The sequence below is a fragment of the Podarcis cretensis genome (assembly GCF_951804945.1).
Source record: "Podarcis cretensis genome assembly, chromosome: 3".
Lineage (NCBI taxonomy): Eukaryota > Metazoa > Chordata > Lepidosauria > Squamata > Lacertidae > Podarcis > Podarcis cretensis.
The window spans coordinates 108,240,809-108,264,560 of record NC_137172.1 but is presented as its reverse complement, the minus strand read 5'-3'; the positions used below and the strand labels follow the sequence as shown (position 1 = coordinate 108,264,560).

Here is a 23,752-nt window from a genome sequence, read left to right as displayed (position 1 = left end):
GGGCATCAGCTGGGACCGAGCAACGGGAGCTCAGCCCGTCGTGGGGATTCGAACCACTGTCCTTCTGATCAGCAAGTCCTAGGCTATGTGGTTTAACCCACAGTGCCACCCATGTCTATGCCTAGTCCTAATCATATTTGCTTATACCACTGATCTCAGTGGATTTCTGGGATAGCTCAGTTGGTAGAGGCTGGTACTCATAATCTCAGGGTCACATTGGGCAGAAGATTTCTGCATTGCAGAGGGTTGGACTAGTCCAGTGTTTCCCAGCCTTGGGTCTCCAGCTGTTTTTGAACTACAACTCCCATAATTCCTAGCTAGCAAGACCAGCGGTCAGGAGTGATGGGAATTGGAGTCTGAAAACATCTGGGGACCCAGGGTTGGGGAACACTGGGCCAGATGACCCTTGTGGTCCCTTCCAACTTTACAGTTCTGTGATTCTAGTACAGTCATACCTTGGATCCCGAACGCCTTGCGAGTCCAACATTTTGGCTCCCAAACGCCGCAAACCTGGAAGTGAGTGTTCTGGTTTGCAAACATTATTTGGAACCCAAACGTCCGATGTGGCTTCCGTGGCTTCCGATTGGCTGCAGGAGCTTCCTGCAGCCAATCAGAAGCCGCATCTTGGTTTCTGATCATTTTGGAAGTCAAACGGACTTCCGGAACGGATTCCGTTCAACTTCCGAGGTACCACTGTATTTTTATACCCAGGTCAGTTGGATAAGACTTCAGCTAGACACATTCACTAAGTTAAAACATAAAATAGAAACATATTTACAACAAAAACATTAAATAAACATTAAATAGCAAAATACTAGCATATACTTTAAAAACGGCTGCATATCCCCACTGCTAACACTTTCAAAGTTTCCAGGAACAATGTATTTCAAGCATCAAATCCCTGAGCGAACAGGAATGCTGCAGCGCATTCCTGAATGTTAATGATGAGGGAGATACTTGCACCATCCCAAGGAGAACATTCCACAAACAAGGAAATGATACAGAGAAGGCTACGTTGGTTTGTTGAAATGCACATACACAGCTTCCTGTTATTATCTGTATGGCACATGACTAGTCTAGAGTGACTGAGGGATGCATTACACAATGTAGTTTCTTTTTTCTTTTTCTTTTTTAAATTCTTTTTATTAATTTTCACATTAGATCACCAAAAAGAAAAACAAATCAACGGTTACAACAGTTGTAAAAAACCCCAACACACACAAAAAAGAAAACTAAATAAATATCAATACATAACGTATAAAAAGCATTCTCTCATTTCATCCTGCTCAGCTAAACACTTGCAAAGGTTGGTGTGGGTTTTAAGAGTTCATGACCATGGGGGGGGGGGGGAGTAAAGTAAATTCAGTAAGTTCAACAAAGCTCAGCTGAATACATATCATCCACTCAAAAAACGGCACTGATAATTTTTCTTAGAGGAGTTGCTATACAGTGGTACCTCAGGTTACAGACGCTTCAGGTTACAGACTCTGCTAATCCAGAAGTAGTACCTCAGGTTAAGAACTCTGCTTCAGGATGAGAACAGAAATCGCACGTCGGCGGCACGGCGGCAGTGGGAGGCCCCATTAGCTAAAGTGGTGCCTCAGGTTAAGAACGGTTTCAGGTTAAGAATGGACCTCTGGAACGAATTTTTAACCCGAGGTACCACTGTATTTTTGCAGGCCAACTGCCAGGGATATGGTTGAGGGCATAAAAGCATGAGCTAGCCCTTCTGTATCATCACTCCCCCCCCCCGCTGCCCCAAACACACATACTTCCAAGAGAAATGGATGGATAATAGAATGTGTTTTCCTTTCAGAGCAGGCAAACACACTCACTGCCTGAATGAGCCTGGGTCAACTTCTGAAGAACAATACCAGGACTCTTTTTACCTGAAACTCAGAACTTGTGAACGCCATTAATGTGAGTCACAAGGCCGGGGGGGGGAGCCATTTTTACAATTGAATCTATGTGCTTTCTTTAAAACCTTTTTCATCTGTTTTACAGAGAGATGAAAGTGGTGGGCTACAGAGGGACTGTTTCATTTCACATCTCCAGGTTTGGCTTAGAAAATATATTTATATATTTTCTCAAACTACACCGTTTGCGAGAGTGTATGCCAGACAGCATCTTAAAAAGTAGAGACATCACCTTGCCAACAAAGGTCCGTATAGTAAAAGCCATGGTTTTCCCAGTAGTGATGTATGGAAGTGAGAGCTGGACCATAAAGAAGGCTGATCGCCGAAGAGTTGATGCTTTTGAATTATGGTGTTGGAGGAGACTCTTGAGAGTCCCATGGACTGCAAGAAGATCAAACCCATCCATTCTGAAGGAAATCAGCCCTGAGTGCTCACTGGAAGGATAGATCCTTTGGCCACCTCATGAGAAGAGAAGACTCCCTGGAAAAGACCCTGATGTTGGGAAAGATGGAGGGCACAAGGAGAGAACGAGATGGTTGGACAGTGTTCTCGAAGCTACCAGCATGAGTTTGACCAAACTGCGGGAGGCAGTGGAAGACAGGAGTGCCTGGCGTGCTCTGGTCCATGGGGTCACAAAGAGTTGGACACAACTAAACGACTAAACAACAATAACAACAACATGGTTATCAGAGGGTCGGCTAGTGGGTTTGGGAAGGTTAGCTGTGGTGGCAGTGGGAGAATGCTACTGCCACATCCTATAACCTGCAAAATCATTGTGATCAGAGGGAGAGGTAAAGGGCAGCCTTTTATTTTCTTATTTGTTTTACCTTGCATGCACACCACAGAATCAGAGAACCATAGAGCTGGAGGGAACCCTGAGGATCATCTAGTCCATCCCCCTGCAATGCAGGAATCTCAGCCATAGCCCCATGACTGATTGCCTTCCAACCTCTGCTTAAAAACCACCGCTGAAGGAGAGCCCAAAACCTCCCAAGGAAGACTGTTGCACTATCAAACAGCTCTTACTGTCAGAAAGGTCTCGCTGATGTTTAGTCGGAATCTCCTTTCTTGTAACTTGAAGCCACTGGTTCAAGTCTGTGTCGGAAATCAAGCCAATATCAGGAGACACTGGCAACTCTCCCAGGCACCCGGCTTGATCTCCTGTTGACCTCCCTGGCTGCATTCCCCAGCAAGATCCAGGCTTCCAGGCTACGTCACAATAGGTGATCCTTCTCAGCATGAGAAGAACACCCCCCCCCCTCTTTCCTGCCCCCCCCTGGCAGGGGAAAGAGATAGACAGAAACATATTTTCATGCCTTTATTTCTGTCTTTGCAGCATTACAAAAAACATGTCTGCTCTCTTCAAACTCCAGCAGTCTAGAGACAAACACTTCCTGTACTTCCTGTACAGCTCATATTACACTCTGAGCTAATTCCGGTGCTTCGCACTGTGAATTGACTGTCCCTCTGTTTCCCACGGAACAGTCCCAACATTCCCATCATGTTTTGTTTTCAAGCTAGCACTTTGAAGCTGCATTGCTTCTATATCGTAACAGTCTGACCCTCTGGAGCAGTAGAAAACAAGCTTGATCCATCTTCCATGTGACAGCCCTTGAGAGATTTGAAGATGGCTGTCAGATCTCCTCTCACTCTCCTCTTTTCCAGGCTAAACACGTCCAGCTCCCTCAACCGTTCCTCATAAGACTTGGTTTCCAGACCCTTGGTCATCTTGGTCAACCTCCTCTGCACACGTTCCAGCTTGTCAACATCCTTCTTAAACTGTGGCACTCAGAATGGGACACAGTATTCCACTGGGGGGGGGTATGAACTACTCCAGCTTCAGAAAAAGAGGGAATATTTTATCACATGTGGTGGGAATGTAAAAAGGTGAAATGCTTCTGGGAGATGATATATAATGAGTTGAAAAAAATGTTGAAATATACATTTATAAAGAAACCAGAAGCATTTCTATTGGGCATTGTGGGGAGTGACATAAATAGAAAGGAATGTAAGCTCTTTTTATATGCAATAACAGCAGCAAGAATACTATTGGCCCAAAAATGGAAGCAAGAAGAGTTACCGACGATTGAAGAATGGAGGATGAAGTTAATGGACTATGCAGAATTAGATAAACTAACAGGAACGATTCAAAACCGGCGAGACCAGAAATTCACGGAAGACTGGAGTAAATTTACGGACTATATGAAAAGTAATTGTGAAGAACAGACAACGTTTGTAGGGTTGCAAGAAGTTTTGTGAGGAGTATTATTAGAAGTATAGGGACGCAGGTGGCGCTGTGGGTTAAAGCCTCAGCGCCTAGGACTTGCCGATCGAAAGGTCGGCGGTTCGAATCCCTGCGGCGGGGTGCGCTCCCGCTGCTCAGTCCCAGCGCCTGCCAACCTAGCAGTTCGAAAGCACCTCCGGGTGCAAGTAGATAAATAGGGACCGCTTACCAGCGGGAAGGTAAACGGCGTTTCCGTGTGCGGCTCTGGCTCTGGCTCTGGCTCTGGCTCTGGCCAGAGCAGCGATGTCACGCTGGCCACGTGACCCGGAAGTGTCTCCGGACAGCGCTGGCCCCTGGCCTCTTAAGTGAGATGGGCGCACAACCCCAGAGTCTGTCAAGACTGGCCCGTACGGGCAGGGGTACCTTTACCTTTACCTATTATTAGAAGTATTGTAAAAATGGACAAGGGGGAGGATGATTTGTTAAGAGATGTAAAGGCAATATAAAGTTAAGAAATGCATAAGAAGTGGTTAAAACGGTGGATCATCAGAGGGGCTGATGGAAGTCTAAAAAGATTGTATAAGTGATAAGTTTTGCGGTAGATTTTATAATTTATATGATAAAATTAATTTAAAATTTTTTTATAAAAAAGAACTACACCAGCGTCAGGATTGGTATTGTCGTGGCCCATCCCCCCTTTTGTATTTTGTGAGTGTAATGTGGGCCTTGGATCTTCCACACACACCACTTGCCGCCACTATCTGCACCTGCAGAGCTTTCCTTGGGCAAATGGGAGGCTCCTCCAGAAATATGGGTGTTATTCCATGGATGGAGTTTCTCTCCACCAGCAGAGGACATGTTCCTGAGCTCCCTACCCCCTCAGCTGGCTTCTGGCTAGCTGTCAGCTTTGAGCCTCCATCCATTGCAGCAAAATCCACAGAGATTCTTGTGGCATATTAAATATGTTTTTTAATGTAAGCATTTGTGACCCAGAGCCCACTTCATCAGAGGCAAGAGACTGTGTGTTTCAAATACCTGAACAGCTGGGCCTTACCCAGTTTCCTCAGAAACCAACCGAAGATACAATACTAAACCTGAATTACAATAAAAATTAGGATGCCAAATCTTATTCTGTTTTCTTTTCAGTTTTTGATGGAGAAAGCAGAAAGATAATCTTCCACAAAATGGGCCAATTTCAGAAATATGTTTGCTCGGGCTTTAACTAAAATAGGATTCTATCCTTGGCCTGAGGCACTATCCAGCTCGCTGCAGCTGTCAGAATGAGGAAAGTTGCCTAGGAACCAAAATTAAAATGAAGCACATAGGATTATATATATTTTTAAGCTCAAAGCTTCTATTTTTCACATAGCAAACCTCATCAAGATTTTCTTTAGAGTTGCTGTCATTAGTGGCCAAAAGACAACAGTTGGATGAATCAGTCAGAACCTCATTAGACCCTCTCTTTGATGTAATGGGTAAAATGAATACTAGGGTGGAAAATAAGATGAAAGCGCCACAAATGAAAGCATTAACTAAAGCCTTGGGAGATTGGAAAGAACAGAACAGACCCACATGACCTACACTGGTCTATTCCAGAAACATCATTTCATAAATCTGAAGGGGAAAATGTAAATAGCCGAGTCAAGGGATGAGATAAAAAAATTGGGAAACCTCCTGCCAACCTCAATGGGAAGAATGAATGCGACTCTTGTTTTCTTTAGCAAAAGTGCACTGAAAAAAGAAACTAAGGGCACAGGATTCCCCTACCGAGCCCCATCAGTGGAAGCTCTGAGCAAGGACTACTGCTTGCATTGTGGAGTTTTCCTCCCCTCACATGCCCCTTGCAATTGGGTCTGGAGAAGATTCGGAGAACCCCTGGAATAATGCATGGAGAGAGGAGAGGGGCGATCATTTCATCTGGCAAGTTGAAACATCCATCATCGTTCAACACTGAATTCCACCCAGGGCTTTGTTATTTCCTTAAGCAGAAAATGCAAGTTATACACAAGTCGCCACCTCATTCAGAAGAGACTACAGAGGGGGGAAAGTTATGTAATAGGTAACTGATTTTTGGAGCTCCTTATTTAATGCACAAATGCCACTGAAGTACATTTTCTGTGGCGATGCTGCAAAAATCTGTACCCGCTAAACAGCCTGCGTCCTTCTTGAAGAAACGCAATGGTTCATATGGCAACTTGTCTTTGTTCAGGACCCTGGACAAGGACATTGTGTTAAAGGTACTCTAGAATCTGCTTTGGGAGATTTGTTTACTGCAAAAGGGTGATTTCACAGGTCTTTCTGCTCAGAATTGTTACCTGAATAGATCTGTTGAGGAATTCCAGCCTACAGTTTCTTTGAACACCTAACTGATGCTATAAAAGGTATGATGTAATTCACCTGCCTTTGTTGTTCTGTAAAGTACCAGGGCAAGGACTTCACAGCTATCTCTCAACGAATATTGCCAACCAGAGGGATAATTCTGCAGCAGTCGATAGAAAGTGCCAACGCACCCAAGCAGCCCCGCCATCTTAAACAGCTGCTTTTATATGTCATAAAAGGGCAGCAAATTGCTAACTATTTATTTCATTATTGTATTATTATTATTATTATTATTATTATTAAAGGAAAGGAGATTTAAAGGCGATCCTACCTGACTCACGCCTTCAGACACAATACACAAGTCGAAACAGAGCCATCCTTTGCAATTCTCACTCCTCTGAATTTTGCAATGCCAAGTAATGTGTACAAAAATCTATGTCCTAAAGTGCGTATAAACATGCACATAATAGTGAAAAGAATACAAAAATGCATTTTACTGAGAAGAAGAGAAGAAGAAGAGGAGTTTGGATTTGATATCCCGCCTTTCACTCCCTTTAAGGAGTCTCAAAGTGGCTAACATTCTCCTTTCCCTTCCTCCCCCACAACAAACACTCTGTGAGGTGAGTGGGGCTGAGAGACTTCAGAGAAGTGTGACTGGCCCAAGGTCACCCAGCAGCTGCATGTGGAGGAGTGGAGACGCGAACCCGGTTCCCCAGATTACGAGTCTACCGCTCTTAACCACTACACCACACTACACCACACCACACTACACTGAGGGGAGTTGCTTTGTGCAAATGTGCTTAATAGACAGCGTTGCATACAAAGATATGTAGATTAGGAGAAATCCACTGATGAGTTTTCACCAGGGTTTTTTGTTTTTTTAAAAAAAAATGCAAACTCATGCAGACATGGAGAACTAAACTTAAGATTGAAAAAATGGGAAACTAAAATTGACAGAGTAGACCTTTGTGCATTCAACTCCCATTCAAGTCCTGTAGGTTTCCTCGCCGCCACCACCCTTCATGTCCATGTGGATATTATCTGTCAACTTTGGATTACATTGCATGCATCCAATGAAATAATAATAATAATAATAATAATAATAATAATAATAATAATAATTTTTATTTATACCCCCCCCAGCCAAGGCCGGGCTCAGAGCAGCTTACAAGCAATAATAAAAACAAGTTAAATGATTACAACTTAAAAACAAAATTAAAATACAACATTAAAATATTGAAACATTAAAATATTAAAATGTAGCCTCATCGCAGGAGGATGAAATACATTCTTGTCCATGAAAGCTTATGTCATAATATATTTTTAAAATGCCACAAGGCCCTTTCTTGCTTTGGCTGCCGCTACCGTTCTGGAAATTATAACAAAATATACATAAAGTACTGACATGGATGCAAGCTAGGCACTTCAGGCCCTCAATAATTATATGATAAATGTCTGATTTTGAAAACGTGTGCTTGCCATGGAAGTTCTTTGGTGCATGAATATATCTGAAGGTTATATTCAAACCTGTTATCGCATTAATCATAAATAATCAGCGTCCAATTAAAATGGCGTTTTCGTTAAGGGGGAAGGAAGGCTAAATGGCCTGGAGTATGATAGACGCAGAGTATCGCAGTTTCAAAAGGCATCTGTATGACAGCCAGATTATTAACATTCCTTGGAGGCACAGCTGATACGCAAGGACCAGAGCAGATGCCATTTGCACAGGGGCAAAACAGACACACATCTGGGTCTGGAGCCTTTAGCAAAAAGATAGAATAAGGAGTTAATGCAGCTCTTTGCCACTCCACTGTCTCCAGCCTTTGCCATTTATGCTGCAAATCAGGATTACATGGGTGATACCAAAAGTACAATGCAGCTAGGAATGTATTAATATTGGGAGTCATTTTGGACTCACAGCTGTCCATGGAGGTGCAAGTCAATTCTGTATCCAGGGCAGCTGTCTACCAGCTCCACCTGGTACGCAGGCTGAGACCCTACCTGCCTGTGGACTGTCTCGCCAGAGTGGTGCATGCTCTAGTTATCTCCCGCTTGGACTACTGCAATGCGCTCTACGTGGGGCTACCTTTGAAGGTGACCTGGAAACTACAACTAATCCAGAATGCGGCAGCTAGACTGGTGACTGGGGGCAGCCTCCAAGACCACATAACACCAGTCTTGAAAGACCTACATTGGCTCCCAGTACGTTTCCGAGCACAATTCAAAGTGTTGGTGTTGACCTTTAAAGTCCTAAACGGCCTCGGCCCAGTATACCTGAAGGAGCGTCTTCACCCCCATTGTTCTGCCCGGACGCTGAGGTCCAACGCCGAGGACCTTCTGGTGGTTTCCTCATTGCGAGAAGCAAAGCTACAGGGAACCGGGCAGAGGGCCTTCTTGGTAGTGGCGCCCACCCTGTGGAACGCCCTCCCACCAGATGTCAAAGAGATAAACAACTACCTGACATTCAGAAGACATCTTAAGGCAGCCCTGTTTAGGGAAGCTTTTAATGTGTGACATTAGTGTATTTTTGGTCTTTGTGGAAGCCGCCCAGAGTGGCTGGGAAAACCCAGCCAGATGGGCGGGGTACAAATAATAAATTATTATTAATAATAATATTGTTTTTATTATTATAATAACAATATGTTCAAATTCTTGTTTTGACTGGATTTGTAAGCTTGCATTTAACAGAGCAGATATACTCTAGCTCTGGCTATCGCCTGTTTCTTCTTAAACAGAGGAAATCAGTTGGTTCCAGGTCTTTAACACCAAAGTAGCCCCCAAACTCCTGTGGGTCATTCTGTTATGGATTGGTGCAGTTGACCAACCGCTGGAACGCATCCGGTCCAAATTTATGTGCAAAATTCTGGGGCTGCCAAATTCTATGCCATATGTAGCCATGTGACCGGAAACTGGACAAAGGCTGCTGGGAACCAAAGCTTGGCTCACCTCTTTAAGATTCTGTCTCCGCCTACATTTCATGTCCGATCTGTCGTCTTTGACTTTCCACATGCTGGCAGAATCCCACCACTCCAAACAGCTAGCTTGCATTGAGAGCAAAATCAGAACCTGCGGCCTATCACTCAAGTCGCTGCTTATGCTCCCGCAGTTGGAAGCATTCCAGACAATCAAGTGCAGAATCCTAGAGATTGAATTCCAAACCCTTTGCAGTGCTGCCAATAAAACCTTTCCCATTTGGGTTGGAAATTCCACTCTCGTTTGGCCAGGACACTCCATATTTACACCAGCTTTACGATCCCCACCTACGCAGAGCTCTTTCCCTCGCAAGATTTAACGTCTTACCGTCTGCAGTTTTGCAAGGTAGATTAGAAAACAGATTAGCAACCAGTTTGGGATATGGGTGGCACTTTGGTCTAAACCACTGAGTCTCTTGGGCTTGCCGATCAGAAGGTCGGCCGTTTGAATCCCCATGATGGAGTGAGCTCCCGTTGCTCCTGCCAATCTAGCAGTTTGAAAGCACGCCAGTGCAAGTAGATAAATAGGTACGACTGTGGAGGGAAGGTTTCCGTGCGCTCTTGTTTCCGTCACAGTGTTCCATTGCACCAGAAGTGGTTTAGTCATGCTGGCCACATGACCTGGAAAGCTGTCTGTGGACAAACGCCGGCTCCCTCAGCCTGGAAGCAAGATGAGCACCACAACCCCATTGTCGCCTGTGACTGGACTTAACCGTCCAGGGTCCTTTACCTTTACCTTTTAGTAATGCATTCTCCTCACATCAGCAGGAAATCTTAATGCTTGGACCACGGAAGGAAGTGCATGTGTGGAGATCAGAGACCTTTAAAAAAGAGAGAGAGTTACTGTCTGACTCAGACATATTGCTACATTTCTTCAGCCCCAAGCTGGAGGAAGAAAATATCTCTGCGAGAAAATATTTCGTCTAGAGTAGAAATTGCAAGCCAGCTTTTCCTCAGGCTAGGCTCCTTCCTAGACTTCCCGCTACTGGAGAATTTCTGTCTCTGAATAGTCTAGTCTGTGATCCTGGAGGCTGATTATCACACCTGCCAACCTGAATCAGCATTAAATGCAGCGTATTTTCCAGCAGGGTGCCAGCATCTGCTAAAAGTAAGTCAGCCATGCTGGCTGTTATGTAAGGAAAAGGTGCGCTTCTTGGAAATGGTCAGTGTGAACAACGCTGTATAACTAACATCAGATTAATAGGTTGATGGAGTGACACATAACAGCTGTAAAGAGGAATCATGTAAGAAAGGTGGACTGTTTCTTGTGGTTCTCTCTCACGTCATCAGGGGCAGCGATAGTGTGTGAAGGAATGGCAATACCTTAGCTTTTAAAAAAATGGCAGAACAATTCTACTTATTGCAGCCCTTCAGTGGATGAGTGCGCAGAGTATAGGCTTTGGTGAAGAAGGTTTTCTTGGGTAAAATACAGAGCAGGCATCCCCAAACTCAGCCCTCCAGATGTTTTGGGACTACAACTCCCATCATCCCTAGCTGACAGGGCCAGTGGTCAGGGATGATGGGAATTCTAGTCCCAAAACATCTGGAGTTGGGGGATGCCTGATACAGAGGAAAAGATATGGAGGGGAAGAATGAATTGATTTGGGAGCATTTCCAAATGAACATGAGGAGACAGAGATTTTTCAGGGAGAACCACTACAGAACCCACGAGTGAAGGCAGATGTCAAAATCTTAAGTGTTGTGGAAGTACTCCGAATGCACATTCATTGCCTCTAAATACGCAATCCAGAAACTGGAAGCACTTGGGGTATGAACTATACAGTGATTGATTTTTAAAATTATTTTTCAGTGAAATTTGCTTACAAGGACTAATCCATTTGCCTACAGGAGCATCGCGGAAGAATTTCTAAATGCAGGCATCCCAGGCCTACTCAGGAACTGCCAGAGCTGATACACCTCAGCAGATTCTACCAGGGCTGACACCTGTCCTAATACTGCCCCCCCCTACAAATTCTCCCTTATGCTGCCACTGGTTCTGACCCACCCCAGCAAGGCATGCAGCTGCCAGCCACCATTGATCTCCCCACCCTCAGATGAGATTTCCCAATCAATGTGGTGTATCTCAAACGGTGAGCTGGGGACCACCACCAGTGACCCTCAACTCACACTTGCAGAAAAGCTTGGTTCGGCTGGAACTCTGCACGTGGCCCAAGACTGCATGTGTGATTTGCCTTTGAAAGAGTTTTCTTGCTGTGGCCAGGGGAAGACCCTAGTGTGCGTGATGGTGATAAGCCCAGCGCATCCCTGGTGGCTAATTAATTTCAGAACCCAGAGCCATCTCAGAATACAAGTAACAGCCTTAAATCGGCAGATGACCGCTCATTAGGAACAAATGATTATCCACTGATAAGCATGCCCCACTGTAATTAAATATCCTTTTTCATTTCTCAAGAAAGGGAAGTTCATTCCCTGTCAGCCTGGATGCGACCGCATTGCCGCTAGATTGTGTTAATTAGGTCAGGTATTTCTTTGCATTTCTGAGAACTTCTAAAGATCATCTTTTTTCCAGCAAAAGGCAAGAGTACCCAGCTAGAAATAGATTGAATAAATGGGCTGCCCATGTGGCCAGGCTTTCACCCTGTGGCATGACAGTTAATTAAGTCAACTCTGCAATGCCAGGAATTCTCCATCCATGGTTTTTGTTATGAAAAGTTACTTAGGTACAAGCCAGGATCCTTTGTGGCGAGGCTCATGTCACATTCAAGGTGGGGCAGTAAGATACATTTCAGTGCACAATGCCAGACCTCCTCAGCACTCTGCTCAGCCTCAGGAACCCATCAGCGCAGGGAAAAAGAAAAAACATTATGGGCGCATGACCTGCCGTGAAAATTCTTCTCAATATTGATCCAGAGTAGATTCCAATGTATAGTTAGCAGAGTAAAAACTTAAACACGTTGCAGGATTCCCAAAAAAATAGACCAGTGGCAATTGTATTTCATCCAGCAGAGCTTTACTGCTGCTGAAGGAAAATGAGCTTAATGGTCACAAATCCAATACATTCAGGATTGGCACTGTCCATAAGAAACCCAGTTGCAGCAGACTTAACTTAAACTTACAATAACTGATAATAAGTCTAAACCTTAACATTATAGCATACTATGTACAGAACACCACACCGGAAGGAAGGGAGATAGAAACAGAAAGTGAAACCCAGGCTCCTTCTGGGTTCAGCAGGACCTTGACAGAAAGAGATAACAGAACCAGTTTAAACCAGTGGTACTCAGCTTCTCTGAAGGAATAACCCAAACATCATGAAGCCTTCTGCTTGCTTCTTTCATACAGAGAAGCTTCCAGAAGCCTCTTGAATTAAGTAGAATAGGAAAGATCTCTACACATCAGATCAATACTTTCTATAGTAAAAAATGCAAACTGACAGTTCAGCCTAGGTGGCATATAAATTATTATTATTATTATTATTATTATTATTATTGTCAGATGCATGACATTACATTGTGAGACATAAAACATGGAGATTGCCTGCCACCAATTGCAGCCAAGCAGCCACTCAATTCCCATTCCACTATAGTGAAGACAACAAGGCTGGATCTACACTGATCTGTAAAAACGCTATTAAAGACTATTTTAAAAAGGTTATATAGGTCTCAGTGCAATTTCCCATTGTCAAGAGATTGCTGCTCTGCATTGCCCTCTGGTTTCACATTTTTATAATGCATTTTTAACGTTATAACCAACCAGGTTTGCCTATCCAGCAGGAGTGGGGTCCCACCAGCATGCCAAAGTGGGGGCAGGTGACCAGTCCAATAGCAATGCCAGAGTGGTAGCAGGGATCACCCAGTGTTTGGGTAACAGCCGGGATAGCTTGAGACGGTAGAGCACAAGATTCTTCGTCTCAGGGACGTGGGTTTAAGCCCCACCTTGGGCAATAGATTGCTGCATTGCAGGGGTTGGCCTACATGACCCTTGTGGTCCCAACTTTACAATCCTGTGATTCTGTGATTGGTAGCACTAAGCCAAGGGCCCACTGAACCCTGGCACCAGATCAGTCGCAGCCCACAAAACTGTATTTCAGGATTATTATTTTTGTTGAGTGTTCTAGTCACAGATTTCCCACATAATGTGTCATTTGAGCTTGAGATCAAGAAGCAGTTATGAGGGTGGGGAACAATTGGTGTATTTATTTGCAGGGAGAAAGGTTTCTGTTATTTCTCCTCACTTACCCAATTTTCAGGCTGTTTGTGTTGGTTTTGCTAAAGAGATCAAGGTGGGTAGGGTGTGTTGAATTTTTCAGTTTTCAAATTCCCCAAATGAGGGGTGCTAAAAAGTTGTAACATGACTTGGGAATACAAAATATATTTTGGTTAAATTAATATAATTTGGTTTTGCTTGGTAAGTAAAATGTTTGTAAAATTGCATAAAAACGATTGGCAGCTATTTGCAGTTACATTATTTTTCTATTTATTTAGCACTACCTGATATTTTCAGAAGGTAACATTAAAATTCTTTGGTTTTCCAAAAGCAGTTTATGTGCTTCTTCATCAAATGTAGACCTGCCAAGCTAAATGTTGTCCCATCCCCCAAAAAAATAGTAGATTTGAAATCCTTGCACCCAAAAAATGTACTTTTACGGCCCCTCACTGAAGAAATGTGCAAAAGAATAAGTTTCACTCCACTAAAATAGAATGCCCTAGTGGAAGGGGGTTGGAGAATGAAAGTGAACTGTGAAGACACTTTCTGAGAACAAATATATATCCTCAAGAGCTCTGTTTCATAATGAATTAAAGGAAGAGAAAGCTAACAAGCAATGACATTCCTTGGGGTAGTTGTGGGGACTGGTTAATGGGGCAGTGTTTCATTCATACTAATGGACCATCCTTCTCTGGACAAATACCAGCTGTTTACCACCTCCATCTGGTATGCAGTCTGAGACCCTACCTGCCCTTAGATTGTCTTGCCAGAGTGGTGTATGCTCTCTCACTTGGACTACTGCAATGCGCTCTATGTGGGGCTACCTTTGAAGATGATTCGCAAACTGCAATTAATCCAGAATGCGGCAGCTAGACTGGTGACTGGGAGTGGCCGCCGAGACCATATAACACTGTTCCTGAAAGATCTTCATTGGCTCCAAGTACGTTTCCGAGCACAATTCAAAGTGTCGGTGCTGACCTTTAAAGCCCTAAGCGGCCTCGGTCCTGTATACCTGAAGGAGCATCTCCACCCCCATCATCCAGTCCGGACACTGAGGTCCAGCTCTGAGGGCCTTCTGGCAGTTCCCTCACTGTGAGAAGTGAGGTTACAGGGAACCAGGCAGAGGGCCTTCTCAGTAGCGGTGCCTGCCCTGTGGAACGCCCCCCTAGCAGATGTCAAGGCAATAAACAACTTTTTTACTTTTAAAAGACAACTGAAGACAGCCCTGTTTAGGGAAGTTTTTAATGTCTGACACTGTATTGTTTTTAATATTCGGTTGGAAGCCACCCAGAGTGGCTGGGGAAACCCAGCCAGATGGGCGGGGTATAAATAATGAATTATTATTATACCAAATTAGATAGTACAGTGGTACCTCAGGTTACGAACAGTCCTGCTTACAAACGCTTCGGGTTACGAACTGCACAAACCCGGAAGTAGGTGTCTCAGGTTGCGAACTTTGCAAGCTCAATCCACTTCTGGGGCCGTGGGAGGCCTATGTAGGGAGTGCGCATCTCGGGTTAAGAATCCTTCGAGTTAAGAATGGACTTCCGGAACTAATTAAGTTCGTAACCCGAGGTACCACTGTAAACTGGATCTATCCAGAACTATAATCTCCCTTGTTGGCCTCAATCTACCCAAAGATAAGTCCCATTAATTTCAATGGATGAAAGTTAAGACTGAGATTAACGAGAAGTAGTGAATATGATGTGGGTTGTGTGTGTGTGTGTGTGCGTGTTTTTCATTCAATATGTCTAAATAAGCACATGTATGACAAAGAGAATTGCAGTGCGCTATTAGGGTATCATCTGTACACAGTAAGCATTATGACACACTCTCGGCTTTGAATAATCTAACTTCACAGTTCAGTTCCACTTGGTTAGGCAAATTAAAATATGTATGAGTAAATAGCTTTGTGGTTTGTGAATAATGCAGGAACAGTGAGACAAAAGCAGTTTCAAGACCTCTACCAAATGCCACTTGGGATGTAAACCAAAGGACAATGTAGTCAATGGAGTGTCTCTCTTGAGTTCAGGGGGAGCTGGCCTGCACTTCTTCATGTTTTACATAAAGGTTGATTACTCAGGCTTTGGGCAAGATTAGTAGGGATGAACTGGAGAGTTTTGCCATTTAATTAAACATCTTCACCCTCAATGCATTTGTTGTTCATTACGCTGTGAAATTGCTTTTCTAGTGGCTTGATATATTTTTGATCTTCTAACGTGACAAGTTGTTTGTTCAAAGCATCTGTAATTCCAGTGGAGGCTAGTATTTGCTCTCTATCCTTTATGCATTTTTTTTCCAAACACTTGCTTTCTCATCTACTGTTAATTTGTAATTTTCATTATATCCCATAGCTAAAATGTAGTCCTCCACCTTTGGGGAACATATTTAACATCGTTTGATTCATACATAACATTATTCAAGAGGCCCAGCTTATAACATTATTCATGAGTTGAATATTTTCAACTTTTATCCTCCTTCAAATTAGCCCAGGGAGGTATAATAATCTAAATAAATTTCTTACAGTTGTATTCTTCTCTTCTTCCAAGGAGCTCACAACTGTGTACAGACAATCCCCTTAATTCTCAAAACAATCCCGTGATGTATGCTAGCCTAAGAATTGGTCAGTTAACCAAAAGTTCTTCAGTGAAAATCACAGCTAGGTAGAGAACTTACCCTCCCTGGTCGTAGTCTTTCACTTTAAGTCACACCACACATATGAGTAAGGCTAAAGCAGGGGTTCCCAACATGGTGCCCATCTAGTATTGTAGGCTACAACTCCCTCTCAGCATGGCCAATTTTCCAGGATTGATGGGAATTGTAGTCAAGCAAATTCTTGAAGACATCACGTTGGGCTTCAGGCTTTAATTGGTAGGCTGGTCAACTGGCTGTCTGGCCTGAACCCTAAAGTTGGAAGGGGCTCTCCCAAACTTTAACTCAGAGATGCCCACTTTCCTTGGCTATTTCCACCATCGTAGTCCTTTGTATCTGCTCCTCCCTGAGCTACTGTTTTTCAGCTACCTTTCTCCCCTTAATGTGCACGTTGTTTTATGTAAGCATCCATTTCGAACCAGTGCTATGTATTCTGAGATGGAAATATTGGTGGTTGTCAGGCAGGAGTGCTAAAGGCAGCAGCGTGTGTGAAGACAAGGTGCTGTATGGTTTTAACTATTCAATTTGTTATTGCTTTCACTGAATTTCAAATTATCAAGGGGGACAGTTATAGCAGCAGCAGCAGCAGAGGGCAGTGCAGGATCTTGTCCTAGCAAGACAGTTGTTTAAAAGGATGAGGCTGGATTGGTCCTAAGGACTGACAGCTGACTGAGTTCCAAGTCAGATAGGGCAGCTGGTATTGCAGCCTAGTTGGACCTTTGAGGAAAACAGTTCCACTTCTAAGGCATGCATAGCTGCCAACTTACAGATTTGAAAATAAGGGACCAGCAGCCTCGAAAATAAGGGATCAGCAGCCAAAATAAGGGATTTTCCAAGCACAGGTATGTTCACCTTCTGAGCCCCTCCGAGCCAAAGGAAAGAAAGCCCAGCCAGCAGCCAAACGAAGCCTCAAGCCTCAAGGAAAACCACCATCACCTCTCCGCTGGGAAGCGCTGAGCAAAGGCGAGTCCCCAGGCAACGCAGCCGATTTGATCAGCACAAGGCATGCAAGCTCTACACCCGAGTCATTCTTAGACTCCTTATTGGGTGAGCAACACAGCCAAACAACACAGTTGGAGCCTCCCTCCTCCCTGGCCGGCAAAGAGGGAGGGAGAGGAGCTGCTTCCTTTGAAACCCAGGAAATTTAAGGGACATCATCAATAAGGGACAGCAGCGGGACATGGCGCTGGGATAAGGGACTGTCCCGCCAAGTAAGGGACGCTTGACAGCTATGAAGGCATGTAGTAGAATATGGCCTTAATGGTGCAGGAGATAGGGCAATGGAGCCTTGCTCTGGGGCAGGAAGAGAGACACACATCTGTACCCTGAACACTGATATAATGTATCATACACAACATGCACCGAACTGCATGAGGTATAGCTATTTTACCTTAGTGTCTGGCATTCTGTGTATCAAGGAATGCTATTTTCACAGTACTACTGGTTATGGGTCAATGAGAAAACACGATTATCCTCCTTTCCTCACTTAAACTTCATTCAAACAGATTGATTATGTTTCTAATATGCAATTACCACGCTTTTGCTTTAAAGGCTAGCACTACAAGCTTAAAATTACCGCTCTGCACTGATAAAAAATACCTAGCTGGAAAAGCCTTATTGATTTGCTTCTGGATTGTTAAACCAGCTCTTCAAATCTTTCAATGGGATCCTCCAAAAGGATCCTCCCAAAGAAATTAAAAGGGATCATACAGCCGAAACCCTTCCGTCACCCGGCCCCGGCAACTCACAACAATATGGTCTCTCCTGCTTGTATCACTCAGGTGGTGAGCAGCTGTATTGTGATTCTCTCCATATACCGACAAATTCTCATTTATTTCACCGAAATTCCACTGGCCAAAAACCTAGTATAGTAGATAAGAGAATAAAGCTTATCACTGATTGCTTCTGAACAGAAAAGCAGAGAACTTTTAAAAGGTGCATTACACACCTCATCCAAGAAGTTCTACCATGAACAACCTGGCTTTTAAGAAGCTTCCTGGTGTTATTATTTATTAAATTTGTACACCACCCTTCATCCATACATCTCAGGACAGTTCATAACATAAATGTACAAGATAAAAATACATAATAAAAGCAAAACAAACCTTCACCCACACCCACAAACAAATTTAAAAGGATATAGGATGTTAGTCAGCCAAAGGCCTGGTTGAAGAGGAATGTTTTTGTCTGGCACCTAAAGGTGAATAATGAAGGAACCAGGACAGTCATTAATTATGATTTAGTAAGATTGTGGCAAGTGCATTATAATAATTATATACATGCTTGGCGAAATAACTCTTTTCACTGTTACAGAAGCAAAAATGCATCTCAATAAGCATTTTTGTGTTGGCCTCATTACTTTGCTAATCCTAAACCAAGACATGCTGATTTTTAAACCTTATAGTCAATTTATAAGCTCCTGAACAAGAACTAGTTGATAGGATTGCATGGCAATATTTTATGCTTCTCAGTGCCTGTTAACCGTTCTGGTGCATGTGAGCAGGCACAGTGTTCATGTTGGCATAGCTCCGGAGCTCAGCAACACAAACAAAATGAACTGCCTTTACATCTTTTTAAATATTTGCATCATGAAGCCAATTTCATTTTCACGGCAGAAATCCCCTTTAGGATTTCCTTTCTATACAATTTCAATAAAGAGAGCTCCTGGAGGTTCAGTTCAAAAATTCTGACTATGAAGAACTACAGAATATCTCCTGCATAACGTTGACATAGGGGAAAAAATACGTGTGAATAAAAAGATCTGTGTAAATCTTTCAGGAACAGTATGTGCAGTACGCAGGCAGGAATCAAGATTAGTCAGGAATTTGCATTGCGTGGACAGGCGGAATCCCCAGATCCCGAGCGCCCCCCCCCCCCGTCATGTGGAATAACGACTCAAGACAACATGCTATGGGATTAAATTGGCCACAACTTTATTAAATTTCAAATGGAGCCAAGTGAGGATTCCCAGGTAAGATCCTCCCTCTATTGTGTGGGCAGGTAATCCCTCCCCTACCTGGCCTGGTTTCCCTGGCAACGCTTCCCCCAGGTGGGATTGGACAACTGACTGGGGTAGGCGGAGACCTCCAGGTATCCCACCTGAGGGAAGGCAAAGCCAAGCCTATGCTGTTGGAGCCGCTCCAGATCCAGGGGCTGCGCGCGTCCACCCAAAGGTCACCCCCTGTTTTATGCGGGGAGCGGTCATTATGTAGTTTTTTCCTTCCTTAAATAAACCTCTTAACCAATAGCCTTAAGCTGATAAGATAGCAGTCTGGACCAGGTCACAAACTTACCAAAGATGGATCGCATCATACTCATTTCAGGGATTTCCATTCCTGACCACAGAGAAGCATGTGAACTGAAGTAATTTCCTCTTCCTTTGCTACCTGAATTCTACAGCATCCTTAATTTGGGATGCAAGGTTAAGTACAGAACTGATCTTGTTGTCTCACATGCGGAAGTATTCTCCTGGGGACTTGCCAGCCATGCCCTGAATCTAAGAATGGATGCATATAATATAGCTGCCACCAAGAGAATGCTACTTCAGATTTTCCTTTTTTAAATGTGGTGGCATAGAGAGAAAAATGATCTATTCATGAAAGAGTTGGCTTTGTTCACCAATACAAAGGCATCAGGATGTAAAAAGTCACAACTAAACACTACCTGCTAATGGGTTTGTGCTTATGTTGGGAGCAAACTTGAAGTTTGTTTTGCAGAAGTAAATGTGAATGTCAAGGGTTTTTTTAAATTCAACATATCCCCAAATGAAAAGCTTTGATGAGTCAAACTCTATCAGTGCCAGGAAGATAAAGGAAATTGAATGCATGAGCCGCTTTTTTAAATAGAAAAACTATTCTGTTTTATTTTCTTGTTTGATCGGAGATACATCTTGCCACTCAACATGTTGTATGTTACTGTTCTGACATCAGGGCAAGATAACAATGGAAACAAACCAGAGATCATGATCCAATCCACAATTTTGCGCTCTTAAATCTCACTGAAGTCAATGTGGATTTAAAGGGCTCGGAGCTCTCTGATGGATTGTAGCTAACAATATATAACCAATTCATCAATGGGAATACAAGGCTTAAATAAGATGGATGAATTTCTTTTCCATTCTTTTCATCCTGAATGCATTTCTAATCTCAGGCAAAAACCTGGCTATTACTTGTGGTTATAATAATTTATGAAACACCATCCATGTAGATTTCAGGACAGTTTACAACTGTCTGTTGGCCTGCATTTTTACAGAATAAAGATTTCCCCTTCCAGAGACAGGCATCCCTTAAAATTTGTGATATCTTAAAACCCTAGTAATCATTTAAGACTGCCTTTTTCATTTTACACTCAGTAACAAACGTGTTATCAAATAGCAATCTGACTTTAGCAACCACGAAAAATATATCTCGGCAGATTAGTGTCATGTAATGAACAAAGCATCGCTGTGCTGGATGTTTGTGGGTTTTCTTTTCAGCACACAACTTGCCAGAAGCTGTGTGCACGCGCACAAAAGTTCCTGCCAAAATACAAGCCACCCATTGTAGGGGAAAAATCAGTTTTCATATTGAACGGTGCTCAGCACGATCCTCCATCCTTTTCTCTTGGCAAGCAGTTTGACACGAAAGCGGGAAGGAGCATACAGAATTCTGTTGTGGATCATCTTCATTAAAAATGGTTATGGCCAAAAGTTTCACCCCTGTCCCACCTCCTCCACTGTTTAGAGAAACAGTTCCCTACATTTTAGCTAAGCAGTAAAATTTAAAACAAAATGGTAACCACTGGGTTAAATTACTGCAACGTGTTACATGTTGGGCTGCCTTCTTAAGATAGTTTGGACACTTCAGCTGGTGCAGAATTTGGCAGCCAGGTTGCTCACTAAGGCAAGGTAGTTTGAGCATATTACGCTGATCCTGGCCCAATTGCTCTGGCTTGCCAATTAGTTTCTGGGCACAATTCAAAGTGCTGGTTTAGACCTATAAAGCCTTGAACAGCGCAGGACCACAATAGCTCAAGGACCACCTCTTCCCATATGAACCTACCCGGACCCTGAGATCAGCTTCCAAAGCCCTTCTTCATGTACCTCCTCCTTGAGTGGTCCGGAGGGTGGCAACACGAGAACAGGCCTTCTCTGCAGTGGCTCCCCATCTGTGGAATGCTCTCCCCAGGGAAGTTCACCTGGCGCCTTCATTGTACACCTTTAGGCGCCAGGCAAAAACGTTCCTTTTTAACCAGGTCTTTGGTCGATATGCTTGACATCCAATGCCCTTTTAAAATGTGTTTGGGGGCCTGTTATTGGGTTGTTTTTATTTTTGTTGTTATTGTGTATTTTGTATTTTTATATTGTGATCTTATCCTGTGAACTTCCCTGAAACCTGTGGGTATGGGGGGGTATACTAATTGAATTACTAACAACAATAATTATAATTTAGATGGCTGTAACTTGACCTGGGACCTGCTAGTGAAGAGGGGTAATAAAATTAATAAATACACACGGGGTGATTTCTGGTTTTCCACTGTTCATCAATATAGGACCAAAGAGGCAGAGAGGTCGATTAGGTGGCTTATGCTCAGCAGGTGCAGGAACAACGGAAGCTTGAATGTAAAGGGATAAATCTCATTTTACATACTTGTAAAAAACTGAACATGGATTAAAAGCCATATAAGAAACTTAGTAGTGTCAGTTGAGAGTAGTGTCAGTTGAGTGCTGGTGGTTGCTAGGTTGCGGAGGTCCTTGTGACACGCCCTTCATCGTGACACCTCCCTCTGCTGGCTCCTTGGTCACTAGGGTTCTATAGGCATAGTGATCTCCTTTGGTTTGACCATTCAGCGAGTGAGAGAGAAAGTGGATGGAGATGTAAGTAGACTTTCTCATCAGCATCTGCATTCTGTGCTGGTAACTCTCCATGAGAGTCTTAGGGAACATTTAAAAGATTAAGATCAGGAATAATTTAAATGCTTCAGCCAGCCCTTCTGGGCATCTTTATGACTCCACCCACTGATTTGTAACAGTGAAGGTAAGTGACTGTAGGTTCTGCTTACACTTTAAGAAAAGGAAAACTAATAAGATATCACACCTTGTAAAAGGGTGTTCTTTTTGGGCTAGTGACAAAAGAGTCACTTGATAACTCGCCATGGGAGCATTAAGCATGTCCTCTGGAGAGGGCATATCTTGCATTGTCTTCCTCCCCTTCCTGTCTCCCAGGACAGTCAAGGTACAAAATCCTTCAGCATGCTGATGTCTCTTCTATAGTAATATTAGTATGTGGTATTTGATGTTTCCATTTTAAACATCCCTTCTCCACACTAAGCAAACCCACCTCTTTCAATGAAATGGTGAGAATTGTCTTATAATATCCAGAGGGTGCTATTCTGGCTACAGTATTCAAGCACTCTCTTCACAGGATACCCATAATGATATGCCTAGGAAAGTGAGTTCATCTTGAGCTTTGAGTCGTTAATGCCCAAACCAGTTTGGGGATGTAGATCAGGAGAGTACTGTGAGTCCCATTTCTCACATTTGAACAGGCCTTCTCTGCAGTGGCTCCCCATCTGTGGAATGCTCTCCCCAGGGAAGTTCGCCTGGCATCTTCATTATACACATTTAGGTACCAGGCAAAAACGTTCCTTTTTAACCAGGCCTTTCATCGATCTGATTGACACCCTACGCCCTTTTAAAATGTGTTGGGGCTGAACATGGATTAAAAGACATATAAGCAAACTTAGTAGTGTCAGTTGAGAGTAGTGTCAGTTCAGTGCTGGTGGTTGCAAGGTTGCGGAGGTCCTTGTGACACGCCCTTCATTGTGACACCACTGTAGACTTTCTCATCAGCATCTGCATTCTGTGCTGGTAATGCTTGCTCCATGACAGTATTAGAGAACATTTAAAATAGGGAGGTCCTAAAGAACAGCAGAACATTCCAGGATCAAATCAGAAACTGGGACAGCTAGCTTCTGTAAATCTGGGCAAAATATTCCTTTTTGACCAGGACCACCTCTCTCCATATGATCCAATCATCATCTGAGGCCCTTTTTCATCTGCCTCCACAAGAGATCTGGATGGTGGCAGCACGAGAATGGGACTTTTCTGTAATGGCTCCCCATTTGTGGAATGCTCTCCCTAAGCAGCTTCAGCTGGCACCTTCATTGTACATCTTTAGGTACCAAAAGAAAATGTTCCTCTTCAACTGGGCCTTGGGCTGATTGACATCTGATGCCCTTTTAAATGTGTTGTGTGAGGGGGTTGCTGGTTTGTTCTTGTTTTTATTATGCATTTTGTCTTTTTTAAATTTTTTATTCTTATGTTGAGAACCACTCTGAGCTCTATGGTATGCAAATTTAATAAATTAATAATAATAATGTAGGTTAGTACAATTTTAGAGATATACACTGTTTGTACTCATCTAAATTTTTCCATGCCATGTAACCTACTCTCATTCTTTTCTATTGAAACATAAAAAGTCTGTTGCTATGTAGTTAGAAAGGTGGGAAACAGTGGCAAGGTA

The 23,752-nt window shown here is 43.3% G+C and overlaps 1 long non-coding RNA gene across 1 annotated transcript; it reads right to left on the bottom strand.

The window, feature by feature from the left end:
* Positions 1-6,197: 6,197 nt before the first annotated feature.
* On the bottom strand, positions 6,198-21,975 carry LOC307212739. The gene is made up of 4 exons (XR_013837161.1): positions 21,878-21,975; positions 10,168-10,252; positions 6,791-6,899; positions 6,198-6,353 (listed from the first exon to the last, which is right to left on the bottom strand). It is a non-coding gene; the product is annotated as an uncharacterized lncRNA (long non-coding RNA).
* Positions 21,976-23,752: the final 1,777 nt, after the last annotated feature.